This window comes from Hibiscus syriacus, unplaced genomic scaffold (genome assembly GCF_006381635.1).
Source record: "Hibiscus syriacus cultivar Baekdansim isolate YM2019G1 unplaced genomic scaffold, ASM638163v2 tig00111280_pilon, whole genome shotgun sequence".
NCBI classification, from domain to species: Eukaryota; Viridiplantae; Streptophyta; class Magnoliopsida; order Malvales; family Malvaceae; genus Hibiscus; species Hibiscus syriacus.
Window position 1 is genome coordinate 166,914 of NW_024063046.1, and position 24,361 is coordinate 191,274.

Below are 24,361 nucleotides of genomic sequence, written 5' to 3' on the forward strand. Positions count from 1 at the left end.
ACTGTTTAATTGGTTTCAAACAAGCCATACCATATTTTTAGTCATATTTATTTAGTCATATTTTTAATTTAATTTAAAAAAGTAATAATCCAAAGTTTTCGACAAATAAGAATATACATATTTTTGGCTATTTAGGGGACTGAACTGAGGACCTCAAGTACATGTAGGCATGCCTTTACCACTAGACTGAAACCAACATTTGGTTTTACATTGTACAATGTTTTATTTATTTTAAACTATGACATAAAAAGGAAATAATATGGAATTGATAGGATCTGAAACTAAGACCTACTTGAAATGAAAGCATTTTAACAACCAAGACAAATCACATACTTGAGTAACATTTACAAGATTATATATATATCCTTAATATATGTTAATGATAGAAATAAGTCATTTAAACAAATATAATAAATAAATTAATTTCATATATATATATATATATATATATATATATATATATATTAAATTTTAGATAATACAAGGATTAAAACTAAAAATGAGTTTAGTTTTTTTATTTTTAAATGATTATACATGAATTTTATTTAAAATATAATTATATTAAAAAATTATTTAGAGAATCCAAAGTTACAAAATTAAATTAAATCATAAAAATAAAAAATTTATAATTCAATTTTTTTTTATTTTTTAAAAGATTATTTCACATTTACTTTAAAATATTATATATATATATGAAAATCTTACATTAACTATAATTATATATATATATATATGAAATATAATTAATTTATTAGATTTTTATTATTTCCTTTTTATGTTATAATTTAAAACAGATAAATTAAATATTGTACTAGCTAGTAAAAATGATGGCTTTAGCCCTCACATACAATCATACACTTGAGATTTGGGTTCAATTCCCTCGGGCAGCATAATGTCCTTCAAACTGGTGGTCACAAATTAAATGAATCAAATATTAAAATTATTTTTCGGTTCGATTCCCCCAGACAACATAATGTTTTCTCTTATTTGTTTTCCTTTTATACTGGTGGTGACAAATTAATTGAATTAAATATTAAAATTAATAAAAAAAACTCTTTAATCTGATGATAACACACATCACTAGTGATATGTGTAAGAATAATCGGTTGACACGTGACACCTCCTGATTGGATAGTTAATTTTTTGAATTAAATCAAAAATATAACTAAATTAATAGAATATATAAAAACTGAGGACCAAACGTATAATTATATCAATTTTATTAATTGTCATGTTGGAACTTCCGTCAAATATTAACTAGTATTGACAAAATTTTAAAAAGTCAGTGGTGACCTTTCGTCGTCAGAGGTAGGGCGATGAGAGGGAGAGGGAAGAAATGGGTGATTTTATTTTTTAATTTTTTTCTTTTTTTAAAAAATAATATTTTATTATAAAAAAATAAAAAAATATAGCGGTATACACCTAAAAATGTAACGAAAAAAACGTTAGACACTTATTTTTAGCAAAAAAAATCTTTTTGCACTAAAAAATTTATTTGGAGGCCCGTTTCATAAAAATTCTCTGTTTTTATTCAATTCTGAATTTTCAAATAAAATTATTATAGAAAATATATCAAAATATTAGCATATAAATTTTTTTAAATAAATTATAATAGTCTGAAGACTTATATAGAAATTAGATTGGGCACAAATAATATTCGATGAGGGTTTGGGTGTGTCGCGACTGTCTTTCGATTGGGCCCGGAATTGGGCTTCGACTTGAAATAATGGGTTAGAGTCGCCACCGTTCATTTTAAAAACATTTAGGTGGATCAGACACCATCTTACCTGGTCTGCGTTTTACTAGAAATATGTCGGGTTCGGGAGTCAGTTACAGTCAAGGAAGGATTAGCACCCTTGTACTGCCCTTTCGGTACCAATTAATTCATCGGCTTTCTTAATTGCGAAAATTTAAATTTAAATCGAAATTTAAAAATTCAATTCAAATTAATTACATTTGATCGATTGAAAATATACATAAAAAGTTGCAAATGTTAAATAAGAAATAATAAATAAATATTAAATAAATAATATATATATAATATTAAATGAATCAAAGGGAAAAAATAAAAAAAATGTTAAATCTAAAAGTAATAAAATAAAATAAAAATAATAAGAAGTAAAAAACATAAAATAAATAATAATAAAAAAATGCTAAAATTAAATAAATAAAATAAAACCAACTTTTTATACATACTATGATGGAGAATTTTATAGCAATGTAAAGTCAACCCTTCAGAGAACCAAGCAGCGCTGCTGCGAGAAACAGTGAGCATCAGAGTCATCAAAGCCGAAGCAGTGGCAGAGTGATACGGTAGCATCGATTCCAAGCAGAAACGCGCTTCAATTGGACACCTAAAAATGCAATTGGAGAGAGGAACCCTTGATGAGACACGGAACAACGATGGTGCAGCGCTGGATTATGGAGTGAACCGAGCCGCAGCGTTGCGAGCTGAACTTGATCGGAAAACTTTTATTCCTTCGGGTGCTCCAAGGATTTGGAAGCCTTTCCAGACTAGGCGAAGTAGAGTAGGGGAATAAGCATAAATGGGAAAACTATAATGGGTCGAAGGCTAAAATAAAAGAAAGAACCCTCTTTGCCCAAATCAATGGCTTATTCCAATATCTGTCTCTGTTACCTTCCCCCTTGCTTGCCTTTAAATAGCCTAGTGATTGGCTATTTTTAGAGACGTTTTAGTATCCCACTTGGACTCAAATGCCTTAGTTTTTAGACTCAAATGCCTTAGTTTTTAGTGTTTCAATAGGACTCAAATACGTTGGTTTGTTTTCTGAATCCCACTAAATCGAGGTTGTTAAATTATGGTGGTTGAGTGTGGGGCTTACAAAAATAATAAAATAAATAATAATAATAATAATAATAAAATAGTTTTGTAGACCCGGACAAAAACGGGTGTCTACGGCTGCCCATCTTTGCACATTTTTGTGTTAACAAGAATAGGGAAAAGATGAAAAAGACAATCGGTTTTTGTCCAGTTCTCTTTGATTTGAAACTTGATAGTGTTTGTTGTGACACTATGTCGATCCATTGGGCACGATATCCTTCTTCTTGAAGTTGAAATCGTGGGTGACTCATTCGTTGTGAAGTTGAGTTGAATTGTAAAATCCTGAGCACGATATCCTTCGTCATGAAGTTGAAATCATGGACCTCTTGAGTGCGATAACCCTTGTTGTGAAGTTGAGTTGAGTTCAAAGTATTTGGAAGTAACTCTTGGATTGTCTTCTAGCCCAATATACTTTGTTGTGAAGCTGAAATTTGACCTGAATGAAATAGGTTTCTCATTGTTGTGTCACAGATGACTCATTCGTCGTGAAGTTGGGTCAATCCTTTGGATACGATATCCTTCGTTGTGAAGTCAAAATCGTAGGTGAATCGAAAAGTGTCTCTTTGTTGCCAATCTTAGTCGACCTTGGTATTCTTCTCGATTTTAAGACATGGGTATGAAAATTTGACCGGAAAGTAGTTCTTTGTTGATGCAACGCGGTTGATACGCCCTCGAGCTGAATGAAATCGAACTCGAAAGTCGTCATTGACATATATCCCTTCTTTCCATGACCCATATTGTACTAAGCTGAAAGAATGCTCCAAATCTTCCTCTTAACTTAAAGACCTTGGTTTAAACTTTAACCGGAAAGTAATTCCTTGCTGCTACCATACGATTGATACGTCATCGAGCTGAATGGAATCAAGCTCGACATTTTTTGTTAACAAATAACCCTTCTTGCCTTGAGCTATGCTGTAAATTTGTTATGCCCTTGAGCTGAATGCAATCGAACTCGAGGGTTTGTAAAAAGATGCCCCTTCGCTGTGAAGTTGATCTTTGAATTGGATATCATTCGTTGTGAAGTTGAAATCCAATTTAAAGATGGATGTTGCTGGTGGGCACGATGTCATTCGTCGTGAAGTTGAAATCGTGGATGACCCATTCGTTGTGAAGTTGAGCCTTGAATTGGATATCCTTCATCGTGAAGTTGAAATCCAATCTAAAGATGAATGTTGTTGGTGGGCATGATATTCTTCATCGTGAAGTTAAAATCATGGATGACCTCTTCGTTGTGAAGTTGAACCTTAAATTGGATAACCTTCGTCGTGAAGTTGAAATCCAATCTAAAGATGAATGTTGCTGGTGGACACGATATCCGTCGTCATGAAGTTGAAATCGTGGATGACCCATTCGTTGTGAAGTTGAGCCTTGAATTGGATATCATTCGTCGTGAAGTTGAAATCCAATCTAAAGATAAATGTTGTTGGTGGTACGATATCCTTTGTCGTGAAGTTAAAATCGTGGATGGCCCCTTCGTTGTGAAGTTGAGCCTTGAATTGGATATCTTTCATCGTGAAGTTGAGCCTTGAATTGGATATCCTTTGTCGTGAAGTTGAAATCCAATCTAAAGATGAATGTTGCTGGTGGGCACGATATCCTTCGTCATGAAGTTGAAATCGTGGATGGTGTATTCGTTGTGAAGTTGAGCCTTGAATTGTATATCATTCGTCGTGAAGTTGAAATCCAAACTAAAGATGAATGTTGTTGGTGGGCACGATATCCTTCATCATGAAGTTAAAATCGTTGATGGCCCCTTCGTTGTGAAGTTGAGCCTTGAATTGGATATCCTTCATCGTGAAGTTGAAATCCAATCTAAAGATGAATATTGCTGGTGGGCACGATATCCTTCGTCGTGAAGTTAAAATCGTCGATGACCCCTTCATTGTGAAGTTGAGCCTTGAATTGAATATCCTTCGTCGTGAAGTTGAAATCCAATCTAAATATGAATGTTGTTGGTGGGCACGATATCCTTCGCCGTGAATTTGAAATCATGGATGACCCATTCGTTGTAAAGTTGAGCCTAGAATTGGATATCCTTCGTCGTGAAGTTGAAATCCAATCTAAGATGAATGTTGCTTCAAGTTCAATATCCTTCGCGGTGAAGTTGAAATTGACTCTAAGTGAAACTAGAAAGTTGTTTGTTGACAAACAACTTTTCTCAACTTAATCAATGCTGTAAATTTCCTCTAAATGAAGGATGGTCCCCATCCGTGGGTTTAAACTGATCATAATTCTTTAGATGACTCCCTTTCACGGGAAATCCAAAATTTTTCAGCTAGATATCCTCCGTCGTGGAGTTGAAATCTGGTTTGAAAACGTGAATTGGATCCATTCTGAATTAGCTCTCAAACCCGTCTGAAGTTGATTCTAAGATATGTCGATCTTTCAATATATCAAATTGGTTGAGGTGTAGCTCATCGTTGGTAAGTAAGCAACCACCATCGATTTTTTACAAACTATTTTGAATCAAGTATCTTTCTCCTTGAAGTTGAAACTTGACTCTAAAGATGCAAAAATTATGTTTGTGAAAAAAACAACAAATGTGATGCTCTTAAATATGCCTAAGATGCATGCAACATGAATTGGCTCTGCTTTATCTTCTAGATGGAGCCTCATTTTGTATGTCGGTCTTATACTCAGAATCGACCATGCCCCATTTTCTTCTCGGGTTGCAGCCTTTCACATTTGAGACTGTCTTGTTTGAAAATGTTTTTTTCCTTTCTCTTATTTTAGGAGGGAAGAAAAAAGATATAAAAATGTTAAAATTCTGTAAAACATTTCCCCTTAATCTAGACTCGCAATCGAATCAAATCATAAACATGAGTTCAAAGAATATCAAAAGAATCAATAGCTCTTTACCTCTTTCAGAGTTATAGCTCTTTGACAAATATTCAAATGGATGAGTTGGCTTTAGGTTGACCTAAGGTTTCAGCCATAAAAAATGTCATTTTTGGTCATTGCAACATGTTTTTCTTTGGCTTGGCATTTTAATTGGATGCAGACAAAATGACGCAACTAGCATGATCAATTACTAGATCTTCTATTTTGGTCCTCTAAAATCTTCCATTTGTTCAAGTTTCGTAGGCTCCTCTAACAATGGTAGTGCCGAAATATCGGTCTAAAGATGAAATTCCTGAGTGCTCGTGTGAAGTTGACTATAATAGGTGTTTCTTAACTCCCTTAGTCTATCTTTTATCGAAACTCCTTATTTAGATAAATTTACCATTGTCTGGCTAGCTAGATCCATAAAACCGGGGCATTTAACTAATTGCTCTATAGGGACAACTTAATATTATAATCACCTTTATCAGGCTAGCTAAATATTATCCATAAAGTCGGGGCGTTTAACCAATTGCTCTAGAGGGACAACTCAAGCTTTATTGTATATTATAATCACATTTATCAGGCTAGCTGAATCTTATCCATAAAGTCAGGGCGTTTAACCAATTGCTTTAGAGGGACAACTCAAGCTTTATTGTATATATAATATTATAATAAGGGTAGACGACTCCAATTTCTTAAGTTTGTCAATAAGAACCTGTTATAGCCTATGTGTTGTTGAAAGTCAAGGAATCTCATCTTTAGAGTTTAATTTCCAAGCAACTGACTTAAACTAGATTTGTTTACCTGACTATTCCATCTGTGAAGATCATTATCATCACTAAACGTCTTAAACAAAAAGTATAGTAATGCCATATACAAAAGATGCCCCATGTTGTCTGTATCTATACACATCTAAATACCAAGCCTTATGAAGGGACAAGGCTATATTGGTTATTTGCAAGAGAATGGTATGGTGTTTGAGCTTATTTTTTGGGTAAGGTCAAATTCCTTGTTTTACCGGCTTTTAATCGTGTTACTTTGTCAAAGATCTGTAACTCTGAATCATTTACATAGTTTTTTCAATTCAGTTGATATTCAAAGAATTTCAAGTTGTAAATTTGATTCAATGCTCATAAAAAATTCATAAAAAGAAATATGTCAAAGTTCAAAAGCAAGTTACAAAAATAAAATATGAGAAAGTTCAAAAAACAAGTCCAAACAGGATACTGTAAAATAGAATAAATCCTCATTAGGATGCCCCACTATTTCCAAATGTTGAGGATTAGAGCCCTCATCTGTTTCACTTGCCAGGACTTCTTTTGATGTAAACCAGATAACTTGGCCACAATTTGATCGACCAAGGACTCTTAGCTCTTTGTGATTGTATCCAAAGTACTTCGACTGCTCTGGTTTATCTTGTCTTCCGACTCTCTTTGCAGCTTCAACATGTTCTCCTCGATCTGAGCAATTTTGGCTTCCATATTCTTCTTTTTGAAACGAGTATTATGTGGATGGGGTATGTCCAATGCTTGAGGTGGTATGTTTAGTGTTTGTTCCTTTTGATGAGACATGCTTCTGTTAGTTAATGCGAATGTAAAGAAACAAAATGCAAATATATGTTTAAATGCATAATGCATGCAATGTTCGAGGCATTGATCCAAAAATATGCCTGTTATCATAAACAATCCTTATTGGGGACAAAAGTGTTACATCTGAAGAGACAAAAAACATTTTGATGGTATAGATCCCGAACAACCTCTGACAAGTTGATTCGTTTTCCATCTTTTTTCTGTCACCGGTTGAATATCATGTCGAACCGTTCCGGCTCCTTTGGCTAAACTGTGCAAGTGACGAGCTGCTTGCCCCAAAAAAGTCTCGAAGGACTGCATCTCCGGTTTTCACTCTCTGTTGAGCCTGTTCCTAACGAAAGTGCCATTGGAGTCCTCCCTCGATAGGAACTATCCGAAGCTTGCTTCTTGAATTTGTCTATAGTGGCATGTTGTCTTTGAAGGTAACCTTTTCTCGTCTTGCCCCTGTAACCTTTGCTAACTCAAAAAGTCAACTTTTGGTGCGTATAGTGTGAATTTCAGTCCATTCTGAGTGTTCTCTGACCATAGTTAGACTTCTGAGTTTTTCATCTCTTGTATTATAACCTTCTTGTCCATTAATGAAAATTATTTACGTTTAACAAACACGTTTTTGGTGGATCAACACCTCTTTTGAATGAATGATGAAAAAGATAAAAATAAAATAAAAGAGAGCAAAAATGAAAAGAGTTAGTGAGGTAAAGATAATAATCAAAACAGTCATGAAAAAGTCCTACCCTACATGATATCTACCCAAGCATGCTTAGTATTCCTACTCGGACATGATCTCTATCCTGCATGTTAATTTTTAAAAAGTCCTAACCGCATATCTTTCTAGTTCGCATGCTTTGAACAGAAAGTAAAGCAGGAAATAACTTAAGATAGCCTAGGGTTTAGAATGAGGTTTTGGGGTGGGCTCTAACTCCTTGTAGTCTCCCAGTTTAGGTTCTTAAAAAAAGGTACCCGAGTTCTCCTTGTTGGTGCCCCATTGGGCTTGCCAGACCCTTAGTCCTAAGCCCATTACAAGCTTATGTGGACTAATTTAAACTCGAGAGGAAACATTCCCTTATGTCTGTACGGTGAATAAATTCACACGAAGACATAAGGTATATAAATCCCGAAGGTTACTTGTCAGGCCTATGCGGAGAATAAATTCTCATGAAGGTGTCACTTTCACCCCACTGAAAAGGGTTCGGAGCTCAGGTATAGAGCCTGAGATGAAAACTTTTTCAAAAATCTGAAATCATTGAGAAAAATGTCAGTACAACTATTTATTTGAAAAATAATCAAAGATAAATAATTAGAATCGAAGAAATAAATTAAAATTAAAATTTATTATTTTCGCATAAAAAGTCAACCGAGAATTAATTCTGGCCTGACTCACTTACCTATCCCCAGCAGAGTTGCCAAGCTGTCGCGATCGTCTTTCTGTTGGGCCCGGAATTGGGCTTCGACTTGAAATAATGGGTTAGAATCGCCACCGATCATTTTAAAAACATTTAGGTGGATCAAACACCATCTTACTTGGTTGCGTTTTACCAGAAAGTGTCGGGTTGGGTTATAGTCAAGGAAGGATTAACACCATTGTACTGCCCTTTTGGTATCAATTAATTCGTTAGTTGTCTTAATTGCTAAAATTAAAATTTAAATCGAAATTTAAAAATTCAATTCAAACTAATTACCTTTGATCGATTGAAAATATACCTAAAAAGTTAAAAATGTTAGATAAGAAATAATAATAAATATTAAATAATATAATAATATATATATAATATTAAATGAATCAAAGGGAAAAAATTAAAAATGTTAAATTCTAAAAGTAATAAAATTAAATTAATAAGAAGTAAAAAACATAAAATAAATAATAATAAAAATGCTAAAATTTAAAAATAAAATCAACTTTTTACACATACTATGATGGAGAATTTTATAACAATGTAAAGTTAACCCTTCAGAGAACCAAGCAACGCTACTACGAGAAACAGTGAGCATCGAAGTCATCAAAGCTGAAGCAGTGGCAGAGTGATACGACAACATCAATTCCAAGAAGAAACACGCTTCAACTGGACACCTGAAAATGTAGTTGGAGAGAGGAACCCTTGATGAGACATGGAACGACGATGGTACAGTGCTGGATTGTGGAGCGACCGAGCCGCACTGTTGCGAGCTGAACTTGATCAGAAAACTTTTATTCCTTCGGGTGCTCCAAGGATTTGGAAGTCTTTCCGGACCAGGCGAAGTAGAGTAGGGAAAGCATAAATGGGGGAAACAATAATGGGCTAAGGCTAAAAATAAAGAAAGAATCCTCTTTGCCCAAATCAATGGCTTGTTCCAATATCTGTCTGTTACCTTCCCCCTTTCTGCCTTTAAATATCCTAGGACACCTGAAAATGTAGTTGGAGAGAGGAACCCTTGATGAGACATGGAACGACGATGGTACAGTGCTGGATTGTGGAGCGAACCGAGCCGCACTGTTGCGAGCTGAACTTGATCAGAAAACTTTTATTCCTTCGGGTGCTCCAAGGATTTGGAAGTCTTTCCGGACCAGGCGAAGTAGAGTAGGGGAATAAGCATAAATGGGAAAACAATAATGGGCTGAAGGCTAAAATAAAAGAAAGAATCCTCTTTGCCCAAATCAATGGCTTGTTCCAATATCTGTCTCTGTTACCTTCCCCCTTTCTTGCCTTTAAATATCCTAGTGATTGGCTATTTTTAGAGATGTTTTAGAGTCCCACTTAGACTCAAATGCCTCAATTTTTAGTGTTTCAATATGACTCAAATAAGTTGGTGTGTTTTCTGAATCCCACTAAATCGGGGTTGTTAAATCGTGGTGGTTGAGTGTGGGGCCTACAAAAATAATAATAAAATAATAATAAAATATTTTTGTAGAAACGGACAAAAACTAGTGTCTACATGGTGTCAATAACAACACCCGTCATTCATCATATATTTTCCTTTATAAAAGTTTTGATTTAGGTGAATCAATAGGAGGAGGAGGATGTATGTAAACACTTAATTTTATTCAATCTTTTAATTTTATTTGGGAGAAAATAATGAACCAACATTATTTATATTTAAAAAAAAAGTGGGGTTCAAAATATTTCTTTTAGAAAAATGATTTAATCACCAACAAATTAAGATAACACGAAAGGTGAATCATCTTATAGCATTAATGGGTGCAATGTCTCTTTTATGACTGAATTTACAATTTTGTTCCATGAGGTTTCTTAGAAAATGAAAACTACCAAAGAGTTTTTTCTCAAAATATTATCAAGTTGTCTAGTATCAACTTTATTGATGGAACAAGTTTATCCCGTTTGTCATTGATGGTTTATCTTTTTTAGTTTGGACGGAGAGTCATAATCGTTGAAGATTAATTTGATTGTGAGCCTGGGGTTGATCCTTGTGAGGAGAGGGATTGAAGGTAGAAGAAGATGATTAGTCTAGGTGAGACAGATTAGGTTTGTTTGATGGATTAATATGTTGACCCTTTAATGATTGGTGCCAGCCCTAAGGTCATCATGTTTGTTAATACTAGTGTGAGCGTTTGATCAAGTCGAGTAATTTTTTTTCGAGTTATTCAAGTAGACAAGTTCTATTTTATAACTCGAAGTTGTCTTGATTTTTTTCGAGTCGAGTCGGATCGAGTCGAATTTTTTAGTTTTTGTTTAATTTTAATTGTAAATATTTATAATATTATGATATTATTTTATTCCAATTTAAATGGTTTTTTAATAACAATATATATATATATATATTCATATTTTTTTCATATGTGGTATACATATATCATATAAAGTCAAAGAACTCGACATAAACTTGAAAATCAATCCACTAATTATTAAATATTTCGAGTTATTTGAGTTGTATTTTACAACACAATTTGAATTTCAAATTTTTTTCAAGTCGAGTCGAGTTTATGAAAATACTACTCGAAAGTCAATTTGTGTTTTTTCAGGTCAAGTCGAGTAAAAAATCAATTTTTTGAGTAGATATTTACTCACTCCTAGTTAATAAAATGGCAAACTATAGCAAATATGACTATCAATTGTTGGTTCTGTCAAGAATGATGTCAAAAACTGAGGAGTATAATTTGGAAAAGCGATTCCAATGAAAGATGGTTCTATTGAGAGTAGGGTGTCTCCGAGAACTTCTAGAGACTCTTCTTAGAGAGATAAGTCTTCCAAAGATTTTTGTTAACAGAAATTTGATACTTTCTAGAGGATCTTCTCTAGACGTATAATAAACTTATTTAATCTATCCTTAGCTTTTTCGATAGATAGGTTTGATTCGTGTGAACGATATTGATTTATCTTTCAAAAAACACTAAAACTTACTCTATCAACTTACTTTCCAATAAACATCTTGACACAATTCTGATTGGTAGAGTAAAGCTCCACTTCTTCTACCCAAACATCAGACAAATTTATGAAAGTTTCTTTCTGTAAACTATAACCAAAGCAAAGAAATAAGTCAAACAACTGTGGCAATTCAAATGATGCATAGACTATACAATATTTAGTACAACCCGTTGAAGCCATCAATAGAGCTCATTCAAGCCACCAAGCTTCATCTTACCCAATCTAATAGGAAAAACTTCATCAACTTAACCTTATTACCAACCACATGACGATTGTGATACTGTTTTCCAGCGATATCAGATTGCTTAAATTTACTAGTTGAAACCGATGATAAGCTCCGTCAAACAAAATTAAGATAGTACTAGGATTGTTGCTTGAGATCGATTTGCTAGAGCTTCTTGCTCCATATCCGTCAGGTGACCAGTGACGAAAAAGATGAACAACAATGGAGGTGTGCTACTACATAAGCTCAAGATAGGGTTTGTGAAGAAAACATATTAAGAAAAGGGGTAAATTGATATTGTATCCCTAAACTACTTTGGGTTTAGAAAAAGACCTATGATTAATATTTTATCTAAAGTTCAGGGGTTTAAATAAAAATTAAATCTTTTTACTAACATACCACATCATCAAACTAACGACAACTTACATCTCAGTGACCAAATCTTAATAAAACGATAACGTAAGTGACCAAAACTTATGTTTTTTAAATTTAGTTGAGTAAGAGTATACAAATAGTAAACGAAAGTGATCAACCATTTAATTTACCTTTAATTATAATACAATTAATTTCGTACATCATTAATTTTATTATTTTCACTTATTTCATGTATTTTAAATATGTTTCATTCATGATATTCAATAATGTCGTTGCATAGCGTATTTGATTTAAATTAAAAATATTATTTTATTAGAACAATAACGAGATAGTCTCCTAAATAATTGGAGTGAAATATTCGTTAATTGTTTTTGAAACAAAAGGACATTTTTTTAAAACCATGTAAATTATATAATTTAATTTAGAAATGAAGCTAATTTTGTTTATTTCCAAATAAAATGCAATCTTTTTATATTAACTTGCATGAATAAGGTTCGCAATTTAAATTTGGTTCAAACTTGTAATTACACTACTAAAACAACATAATCGACTCTCGAATCTATTTATTTTTATTCCATAGTTTTTAAATGTGGACTTGATAAAATTATCTTTAGAAACAAGATTTTCAAGAATCTTTCTTTTTAAAAATAATTTTATAAGTATTCCACCACATCTAACTCCAAAGAGTGGCGATTTAGTTTTATTTTAAAATTTGAATTTTAAAAAAAATTTCGAATATACATATTTTCAAATAAAAATATCAAATTTAAAGACTATTATGGAAAAACATATTGGGTTCGGTTTAAGCCCAAAATTAAATAGGTTATTTTTATTGAGATAGCACATTTATTAATCAAAGTCCATAGAAAACACACAAAAGTTGAAGGAGAGAAACCTTTGCTTAAACCCTTGAAACTGTTACCAAACTGCCAGAGCAAAAAGAAGCAACAACAGCGGCGGCGGCGGGGACAATGGTGAAATCCTATCTAAGGTACGAGCAGGCGGCTTCCTTCGGTGTAATTGTATCTGTTGAATCGAATATCACATACGACAGCTCAGGCAAGCACCTTCTAGCTCCGGCTCTCGAGAAGATCGGTGTTTGGCACGTCCGTCAAGTCGTCTGCACCAAAACTCTGTCTCCTTCTGTTTCCTCTCGCGGCTCCTCTCTCTTCGTAAACTGTGTCGTCTCCTCCCCTTCTTCACTGGTAATTTTTTTTCATTCTCCTTCCTTTATCATTAATTGTAATGGATGCTCCGTTTTATTTTGTAGCTTTGATTGAAGCAATACCTGAAAGTTTCGTTTAGATATAATATATATTCTTTTCTGAATAATAAACTTGCCCGATGTTGTTTTCCCATTGATAAATTAGGAACTTTTAAAAAATTGTGAACTGTAATAGTAACAACCAAATGTAGTCTTAAAGTGCTTCATGCATTCTTAGCGATTTTCATAAAAATTAGTATGAGCGAATGAAAATAAGGTTTAAATTGCAGGTGGCAAGTGGTTATGCTGATGGTAGTATAAGGATTTGGGATTGTGATAAAGGAAGTTGTGAGACTACATTGAATGGACATAAAGGGGCTGTGACTGCTTTAAGGTACAATAAGGTTGGATCTTTACTTGCTTCCGGAAGTAAAGACAATGATATTATATTGTGGGATGTTGTTGGTGAGACGGGTCTTTTTCGCCTTCGTGGGCATCGTGATCAGGTTTGTCATTTGTAAATCTTTTTATTAAAGTTAAGAACTTATCGTGGTATTTGTTATCTGTATATGTTTTAATTTCTTTGCATTTTGCAACTTGCAGATCACTGACCTTGTTTTCCTTGATTCTGATAAAAAACTTGTTACTTCTTCCAAGGATAAATTTTTGCGAGTGTGGGATCTTGAAACTCAGCATTGTATGCAAATTTAGCGGCCATCATAGTGAAATTTGGTCTATTGATGTTGACCCGGATGAAAGATACTTGGTCACTGGTTCAGCAGATCTTGAACTCAGATTATTTTACAATGTAAAGCATGAGTTGATGAGTGGAGAGTCTATGGTGAATGTAACTGCGGCTAAAACTGGGAATGACCGTGAGTTATCTACTCAAAATAAGTGGGAAGTTCTGAAGCCCTTTGGTGAAATTACGTGACAAAGTAAGGATAGGGTTGCGACTGTGAGGTTTAGCAAGTCGGGAAATCTGCTTGCTTGTCAGGTGGCAGGAAAAACTGTGGAACTATTCCTTGTACTTGACGAAGTTCAATCCAAGTGCGAAGCAAAACAAAGACTTAAAAACAGGAAGAAAGAGAAGAAGTCTGCAAAAATGGAAGTTGAAGTGAAAATGTGGAAGCAAATCATGATACTGAAGGAGCTGGGAATACATTGGTTGTTAAAGTTCCTGATGTTTTTAAGCTTCTTCCAACTATTCTAGTCAGCAAAAATGTTCCATCTCTTTTTCCAGTCACTCCAGAGAGTTCACTAGCTAGTTTAGCATTGTCTTTGAATAATAACTTGCTGGAGTTTTATTCAATTAAAAGTGATGGAAGTGAAAAAAACACTTTCTATTAATCTTGAAAGAACACTTTCTATCGAGCTTGAGAGAACACTTTCTATTGAGCTTGAAGGACACCTCCGATGTTAGAAGTGTCACACATAGTTCAGACAATAGTGTTTTGATGTCAACCAGTCACAATGCTGTGAAGATTTGGAATCCAAGTACTGGTTCTTGCCTCAAAACAATTGATTCTGGCTATGGACTCTGTGGTCTAATTGTACCCCATAACAAATATGGAATTGTTGGCACTAAAGATAGGGAAATTGAAATTATTGACATTGATAATGGTACTTGCAGTGAAGTTGTTGGAGCTCATGGTGGCTCTGTACGGTCAATTGCTACCATTCCAAATGGAAATGGCTTTGTTACTGGCAGTGCAGACCATGATGTAAAGTTCTGGGAATACATCAACCAAAAACCTGGTCAAGTGTGTTCCTCATACCTTCATCACCTACTTCAACATTTTTCAGCATCTAACTCCATTTATTCATATATTTTCCCTAACTCTCATCTTGTTTAGCTTTGCCTTGATACAATGGAATGTATACATCCTTTTTACAAATCTAGTCATCATGCTGAGTTAACAGATGAGTGATGCTAGGTTGGTCTTGTTGATTTTCAGGATTCCAAAAGCCTTACTATATTAAATGTGAGGACTATGAAAATTAATGATGATGTTTTAGTGGTTGCCTTTAGCCCAGATGCTAAATATGTTGCTGTTGCATTGTTGGATTGCACTGTAAAGGTAAGGAATGATCGACTTATTCTTCTCTCTTTTGAATTTACTTTGTCCACTGTTGGTTGGTTTGATGAATTTATTTTGTTATTGTTTTCCTAGAATTTGTAAATGGAAGCATCATGCAGTTTCCTTTCAACTGTAAAACATGAAGTTGATTTATATAGTTGCCCTTTCCTACCATCTCAGTTTTGTCTATGGCTTCAGCCCTCTGTATAAAACCTTCTATAGCTCATGATTTAAATGTGAGATTAGATGTGACCTTGCATCTATCTGTATGCCACCGCACTAATCATGTCTTGCAAAGATTGGTTTATATGTGCTATTAAATCTGTTTTTCAAAAATGTTTGTTTTCAGATTCTTTCTGTCTAAACATGTTCTGGTATAAGCTTCCGATGGAAAAAATAAAGTTTAATCAACTGAATAGCTCCCCAATTTGACTTCATAATAGCATGTAGGATATTGTATTGTCAATCAGGATGTGCGAGTCAACTTGTTTGCACTACTGGGGGCTATAATGATAATAATGATTTTCAGTTCCCTTTTTATGCAGATCCTTTTTATGTATTCATTCAAAATTTTCCTTTCCTTATACGGCCACAAACTTCCTATCCTATGTATGGATATTTCATCAGATGGAGATTTAATTGTAACTGGGTCTGCAGATAAGAATTTGAGGATTTGGGGCTTGGATTTTGGCATTGCCACAAATCCATCTTTGCACATGCTGACAGGTTTTGTATGATTTTAATTATTATGGAATGCAAAAGTTCTCTTGATCCTAAATTGTTTATGTTTTGGTGAACCTTTTGATCACTAATTCTGATGAGGTAATTTTCAGTGTATGGATGTTCAATTTGTCCACAACACATTACATGTTCAGTGCTGGGAAAGATCGTCTTTTGAAGTACTGGGATGCTGATAAGTTTGAGTTGCTTTTAACGCTTGAGGGACATCATGCTGCTGTTTGGTGCCTTGCAGTCAGCAACCGTGGTGACTTTGTTGTTACAGGATCTCATGACCGGTCTATTCGCCGTTGGGATCGTACTGAGGAGCCATTTTTTATTGAGGTATTTTCGAATTTTTGCATTGTACCCGAAGTGAATTTCTTGGCTCAGGAATGAGAATGCCATTGTTAAGCTAGTTCTTCTCACTACATTTGTGATTACTTTTAGAGATGGATTTTCTTCTTTTTGTATTTAACCCTGCTTGAGTGTGCAGGAAGAAAAAGAGAAAAGATTGGAAGAAATCTTCGAGGCTTACATGGACGATACATTGGAAGACAGACATGTACCGAAGGAAGAACTTCCAGAAGAGGGAGCTTTGCATTAGCAGGGAAGAGAACTCTGGAAACCCTGACAGCCACTGATTCAATTATTGATGCACTAGAAGTGGCAGAAGTGGAGTTAAAACGAATAGCTGAACATGAGGTATTCTTCTCTTGCTTTGGTCCATTTCTTCTATACTGACGTGTTATTGTCTTTAACTGGCTTGTTTAAATTTGGTGAAAAACTGGAATAACCATAAATATCCAGACTAGGATATGATCTGGACTGAGACCCCACACATGGTATTTACGCATGCTGGGACTCGTACCTGAAACATTAAGGTTTCTAGGGCCTTAACCTTTCCATTGACGGCAAAGTTGTATTTGATCATCAATGGTTGACACTTTTAAATAATTTTTTCTTCCCCTAAGGAAGAAGGGGAAAAGGAAAGAAAGCTGTTAACTATATTTGGGGTGGTGTGGTTGCTCGTTACTTTCCCTATCCACTATATTGAGTGTCAGCACAACGGTTACTTTTTTACTTGTAGAAAGATACAACTGCCAAGATGATAAATCTGTCTTGCAGAGATGATATTCATTTTGCTCAGAAATGCTTGTTGGAATAATTTGTACAGCAGCAGAAAATGCTAGAAGAAAACTGAAAGAGCCTAAATTTTTCAATGGTTGTGTTGCAGTTAATTTGTTCACTATGTTATATTTCAGGAGGAGCAGGCCAGAGGAAAAGTTGTTGAATTCCAACCGAATCTGATTATGCTTGGGTTATCCCCATCGGGTTATGTCCTTCGTGCTCTCTCAAATATTGGCACCAATGATCTGGAGCAGACTTTACTGTTAATTGAGCATTATGCATGGGATCTGCTCTAGTTCTAGTCCAACATTCTGGAAAAGATGATATGTTATTTCATCCATGTTTTCAAGTGCATGCATGGAGACAGTTACACACCTGCAATCAGGCCTATGAGGATTAAGCTCATAATTAAAACATGGATAAGCAGTTTGTCATTTATCTTTTTGTGATCCACCTGATTGGACTGTTTTTTTCATATCGTAGTCCATGGTCTTCTACTGCTTAGTTAATATTTGCCTAATATGGGACAAAGACCCTCATCAACTGAAATTCTAGTCACTTTAAAGAGAGTTTATTTTCATATTTCAGCCATGTTAATAGCCAAGTTAAATTCATATATGGAGGCTGAACTATCTATGTCTAGTAGTTAAATTGAACTTGTCCGTGCGGTACAGTACAGATGGATATTCATCTTTCCAGCATCTTATATTTATCTCAATATCTGAGTCGAAGTTGTTTATGGCTAGGCATTACCATTCTCAGATGCCTCAAGCTGCTCTCTTACGAAGGACTGGACTTCAAATCATGACAAAGTTGGCCTCTATGCTCTTATGGATGTGCTATGGTTGGTGTTTTGGTAAAGCTCTCTCTGTGACGCGTTTGATGTTAGGAAAGATACGTCTTATGCGTCGAGCGCTAGACTTGTAATACTGTTATTACAATTTATGCTGTTTGTGCAGGTTGAACTGGTTTGCAGGATTGTTACGATTTTGTTGCAGACACACATAGTCTGTTATTAGTACCCCATCTGCCAGACAGTGTTGTCTGTTCTGAAAGAGATTATTTATGCAAGAGTTAAGGTAAATTTGTACTTCGGATTATGATTGTTTAAAACCCGCGCATTCACTTGGAGCAAAAACATTCAGTTCTGCAACTAGTAGCCTTAATGATCTCTCTTTCATTTCTACTGATGAATTTAAGTTCAAAATGGTCACATAATCCATAAATTTTTGATTTGGGAAAACTTAAGGATCTATTTCAATGGCATAAACTTTGAATTTCTCAGGAATGCCATGTTACTCTTGGTTTCAACCTTGCAGCAATGGATCATCTAAAGGTTTGTAAATTGGCTTTTCCAATATTTTCAATTCAATTTCTAATACAATAGCAGAAACTTAATTTTATCCCCAACTGTTGCATGTTATTCGATTTCAGCAATTGATGGCTTCAAGATCGGACGCTCTATTCCGAGATGCAAAGTCGAAGTTGGTAGAGATACGTTCCCAGCAGTTGAAGCGTTTAGAAGCAAGAACGGAGACCAAAACAAAAAAACGAAAAAAGAAACATAAGAAATAGAGTGATGATCTCCAAGATGGGAAAACATTCATTATTTATTTTCAAGGTTTGGAGAGTGGTTCGCAGAATGATGTTCTTCCTGGTTTAGGTAAGAAACATCTTCATTTTGAGTTTTTCATGACCAGTTTGGCTATACCCATGGATCAGAAAGAATACTGAAATGGGGTATTATAATTAATTATTATTATTATTAATGTCTATATTACAATTATGCCTAGCCCGAGGAGGAAATACAAGTCGGGTACAAAGGCATTCAGCTCAAGAGCAACAAAATAGAAAAAAGAAGACATTGGGGATGTGGCCTAATGTTTTCGTTACGGACGAAGGGGGTTAGACCCTTATTTTACTAAATATTATGTAGGCTACAAATATGGGAAGGTGGATTAGTATATCAACAGAAATCTTTTGGTTTCAGTGAAGATGAGAAAGCAAAAGCAATACACAGGTTTCGTTTATCCGTTTATCCTTTCTCTTGGCACGATTTTGGCCATTATTTCAAAGCAAAAGATTTCACGAGAAGAAATTGAGAGGATTACCATCTTTATTTTTATGTATAAAAATAAATCATTTAATGAATGTAAATGTGTGAAATATGAATTAATTCACAATTTTTTTAGGGTAAAGTATAGTAATGGTCACTGAACATTTCTGAAGTTTGTATTTAGGTCCCTTAACTTTTAAAACTTGCAATACAGTCCCCTAACATTTATTTCGTTTGCAATATTGTCCCCAACTTAAACCACCGTTAGAAAATTAGGGTAAATTATATAAACGGTCATTGAACTTTTCAAGTATTTGAATTTAGGTCCTCAACTTTTAAAACTTGTAAAACAGTCCCCCAATAATTTTATTTTCTTATTAAATATAGATGTATAGAAAATATAATGATTCAATTTATATTTAAAGATGTATAGAAAATAAAATGATTCAATTTATATTTAAATGTATGAATCATTTATATTTTTGATATATTTTATTTTTCTTGTATAAACTAGTATTTAAATATGTTTATATTTTAATCAAAATATTTCAATATACAATAAAAATATATTTATATAAATGTATATTATATTTAGATGTATAAATAAAAAAATATATTCATATATTATTATGAATCATTTATATTTTTTGAATATTTTTTTAATAAGAAATTAAAATTATTAATTATATTAGAAACACTCAACTTAAGATTATATATATCATGAATTCTAAATATGAAAATATAATTATTAAATTTAGTTTAAAATATATAAATCTAAATTTATTCTTTTAAAATATTGTATCAACTAATATTTAAAAATATATTAATCTATCAAACAATTTATCAATATATATTTTTTATTGTAAAAAATAATATTTTCCCATCATTTATTGCTTTCAAATTTTTTGCCGAGTTCAAATCTCATTATTTCCATTTTCATTATATTCTTTTTTTTCGGAATTGGTCATACTATAGTATATGTATTATTGTATATCTCTTAACACAAACGATGGTGTTAGCTTAGGTCCACCTGTATCTTTCATTTGCGTGACTCAGGTTTGAGTTTGCCCAAGACCAAAATTTTACTTCTTTATAACTTAATTTTTCTTCTAATTAGGTGGTGACATGTGTCACCAATAACACATATCATGATCATGTTTAACACATGTCAGATCCTGATTAAATGATTAATTATTAAATTTTTTTTTTAGGACCAAATTGATAGCATATATAAATAATTAGGTGGTGACATGTGTAACCAATGACACGTGTCATGATCATGTGCTAACACATGTCAGATCCTAATTAAATGATTAATTTATTAAATTTATTTAATTTAGGACCAAATTGATTATATAAATAATAAAGACAGAATGTATAATAATGTCAATTCCTTTTAACTTGCCACATCATCATTTTTATCAATTGGTACGACTAGTGGCTTAGTTGAAACAGTTAAATAATATGTTGTATGATTGATAAATTTAAAAGATCGATGACAAAGTAAAAAGGGCTAGATAGTTAAGTTGTCAACCGAGTAGTTTACACTTTTATTTATACGTCAAAATACATTTTATAAATTTAAAATTCGAATTATTTTCAACCTCTTCTATATCCTAACTACTTTTTTTAATTAAAAAATTTCTTCAACAGATAAGAATTATACTATTATATTTATATAAAAAAATATGTATCACATGAAATAAGATGAAATTAAATAATAATAAATTTGACATAATTGAATTAATTGAATTATTTGGAATTAGGGTTAGAATGAAATTGAATTACTTTGGAAATTGGGGTTTAGAATGAAATTGAGGATTGTTTTGCAAGTTTTGGACCATATTGCAAACGGAATAAATGTTGCGGGATTGTATTGCAAGTTTTAAAAGTTGGGGGACCTAAATGTAAGCTTCAGAAATGTTCAGTGACCATTACTATACTTTACCCTTTTTTATATTTTTTATTAAGTACACAAAAAGGAAGAAAAAAATATTTATCAACTTTTTATTCGTTTAATTTTCTCTAATCGTGGATAATGGTTTCTATTATATATTTTCTCTAAGTATTGCTTAAATTATTTTCATTGGTTATTTACTTTGAAATTTACGAATTTTTGATTTGAAAATAATAAAAATATAAATATATTATGATTTTAAATAATATTAATACACTGCTATTAATAAAAGATATTTAAATTTTAAAAAATTGTCTTACCTTTTCAAAAGGGAACATTACTGGATCCAATATTCTCCTTGTACCCTCGATCGTAACCACTAGGGCTGTAAATGAGATGAGAGAGATCACGAGTTACGAGATCGACTCAATCAAGGTTCGATAAATACTTGGATGACTCGATCTCGACTCAAGTTCTTAAAGAGCCGAAATGAGCTACTTGATATGAGCAGTTCGAAAATATAACATATTAAGATTTTATTTTTTTTAAAAATAAATTATTAATATTTATGTACTGTTTTTTTTAAAAAAAATATACATTAAGATTTTCATGTATTTAACGTACATGTTCGAGTTGGAGTCTTCAATCGAGTTAAGTTTAAGATTTTTTTTCATTTCGAGCCTTTTCGAGCTGCTCACGAGCTTCAGTTCAGGATTTTGAGTTCGAGTTGAGCTTGAAAATTTTAAGCTCGCGAGTTTTCGAGTCGAGCTCCATTTCAGAGTTTTCGAGTCGAGCTCAACAATACTCGAACTCGACTCGGCTCGCTTACACCTGTACTAACCACGAACGTGCTATTTAATGTCAGTTAACGCTAGCCAAACGAGTCTCCTTTAGCCTCAAGCATCATAATCTAGCATATCATTAGGTGTTGTATATAGCTCACACTCATATAGCAAGACAAAGATATTAAAGACAAAATTTGGGTGGTAAAGTTCAAACACTTATCCAAACACACAAACACGTTTAGTAGTCTCGGGTCACACAGCATCGCAAGATTCATATGCCACTAGTCTACTAACATAGGTACTTTGGATGAGACCTGGATCGCTATCGTGACAGGAACATACATCTCGTGGTCGCACATGACCATCACCTCTACTTTTAGAAAATTTGAGTAACCCATTACACGCGACTAACGATCAACAAGCAAGCAACTCAACATCCTCAACGTTTATTACTCAAGCTCTACGAGTTGGTCATATGAACCATGCAACCTCGATGCGAACACACACTCCTATAATCTCAATCATATCCTTGAAGAGCCACTTCGATACTCTCTCATGGAACACTCTCGGGTGGACAGATCTACTATCAAATGTCTCATTAGAGTTGACCCTCAATTCAACAAGAAACAATTGACGGTTCTCACATGACTACATTAATCTAAAAGGCACTTGGACCCTCACGTCAGGATCTTCTACGTGAATACTCTTCCTACTTAGTTCACTTTGACACCACGAAGGAATGAACGAATTCACGTCTACTAGTGCAACATTATCAACTGAAATTGCTGAAAACATACTGATATCTTAACTACTACATCGACATCCTCTATATACCTCATGATGATCTGACAAGCTAGGATATAAGCAGCTAAGCTAGGAACAAGTCGATTTGTTCCACTGCTCTCTTTCTCGATCATAGCATTGAAACCTTTATGTGCAGACCCTCCATCACGTTAGGCTCCGAGGTCGATTTATAACATCGTTATCCGAGGTAGGGCAGTCTCTCATAAGATGCTCAAAGGACCCATATCAGAAACACGTCCTAGAGAGTCCAAAGCATCTCCCTTGATGCCTCTTATCACAATGCTCACACTCTGGATATGTTTACGCTATGTGAGAACCCCTCGTGGTCTCCATAGGCGGTGATGCTAGCGATCTCCTACATAACCTTACTTTAGACCTTTGACTCGATTGGTACGACTGAACTGGTGTTACCCTCCTTTTCTCACGAGAATCCACAACCCTATAGGCCACTCAACTGAGATAGATCTACCGATACCAAAATCCTTCTACTCAGCGTATTGATACCATCTATCAAACTAATCCTGATTTTTGTACCCTTTCCACGACCTTAACATATCGTGTCAACTTTGGGAATACTTTGGCCGGGTTTATCGCCACTGCGCATTAATACCTATACGAAGCCTCTCGAGAGACCTCCTGTAACTCAAGGACTCAGTTGTAACCAACTCTGAAGCATATCAAGTCAACCAAAAGAAATCTCTCTTGTAATCGTACATCGTACAATCCCCTTAACCCATTGGGAGTACTGCATCCTCAAGACATTTATATATGCCTCAATATACTTTTCCTTGGACTGTCTTAGAGATTGATCCCACATAGGCATCTCGGGCTGTAGAGTCATTTTTGTTGTCTCATGCTATTAGATTGAGCAAAGCAGTGGCACATCCTAGCTTACCCTTGGGGGTAAGGTGAAGTTGCCTTAAAGTCCTAGTTTCTCTCAACTACTGATCAATCGAAATCGGGTTATCATCACCTAAACCGAAGAAGTCGATTGTCTTATACCTCCTTAGTCTCTCTATCAAAGACTTTAATAGTGTTGTCACACTCGGAGCGTTTGGTTGAGTAGTCTGTGTTGTACAAAAACATCCACTACCCCTCTAAGCATGAAAATAAACCTCTAAAGAATGTCGCCTCAACGACTCTCACAAATATTGGAACCTTGCGATCCTCTACCTTAGGTACAAATTTATCGTTAAATTATCGAGATGAGAGACACAACTCTCAATCCTACCATTGAGACTACATTTGGAACTCAAAACCATCACCACTTTCGTAAAAAGAGATTACATAGAGGAAGCACCATCAGAATTTTATTCTTATAAGAGTACTTTTAGAACCTAGGGACATGTATTCACTAACGTCTTACCAAAACCAACCATTGATTTTATAAAATTTATTTTAACGGTTATAGGGAGTTACTAAAATTAAATGATGATTTTGGTAATATTTAGATGTTTGCTCTTGAAATAATTGGTA

At 33.9% G+C, this 24,361-nt stretch overlaps 1 pseudogene; it reads left to right on the top strand.

Moving 5' to 3' along the window:
• Window positions 1-13,106: 13,106 nt before the first annotated feature.
• On the top strand, window positions 13,107-19,246 carry LOC120157942 (annotated as a pseudogene).
• Window positions 19,247-24,361: the final 5,115 nt, after the last annotated feature.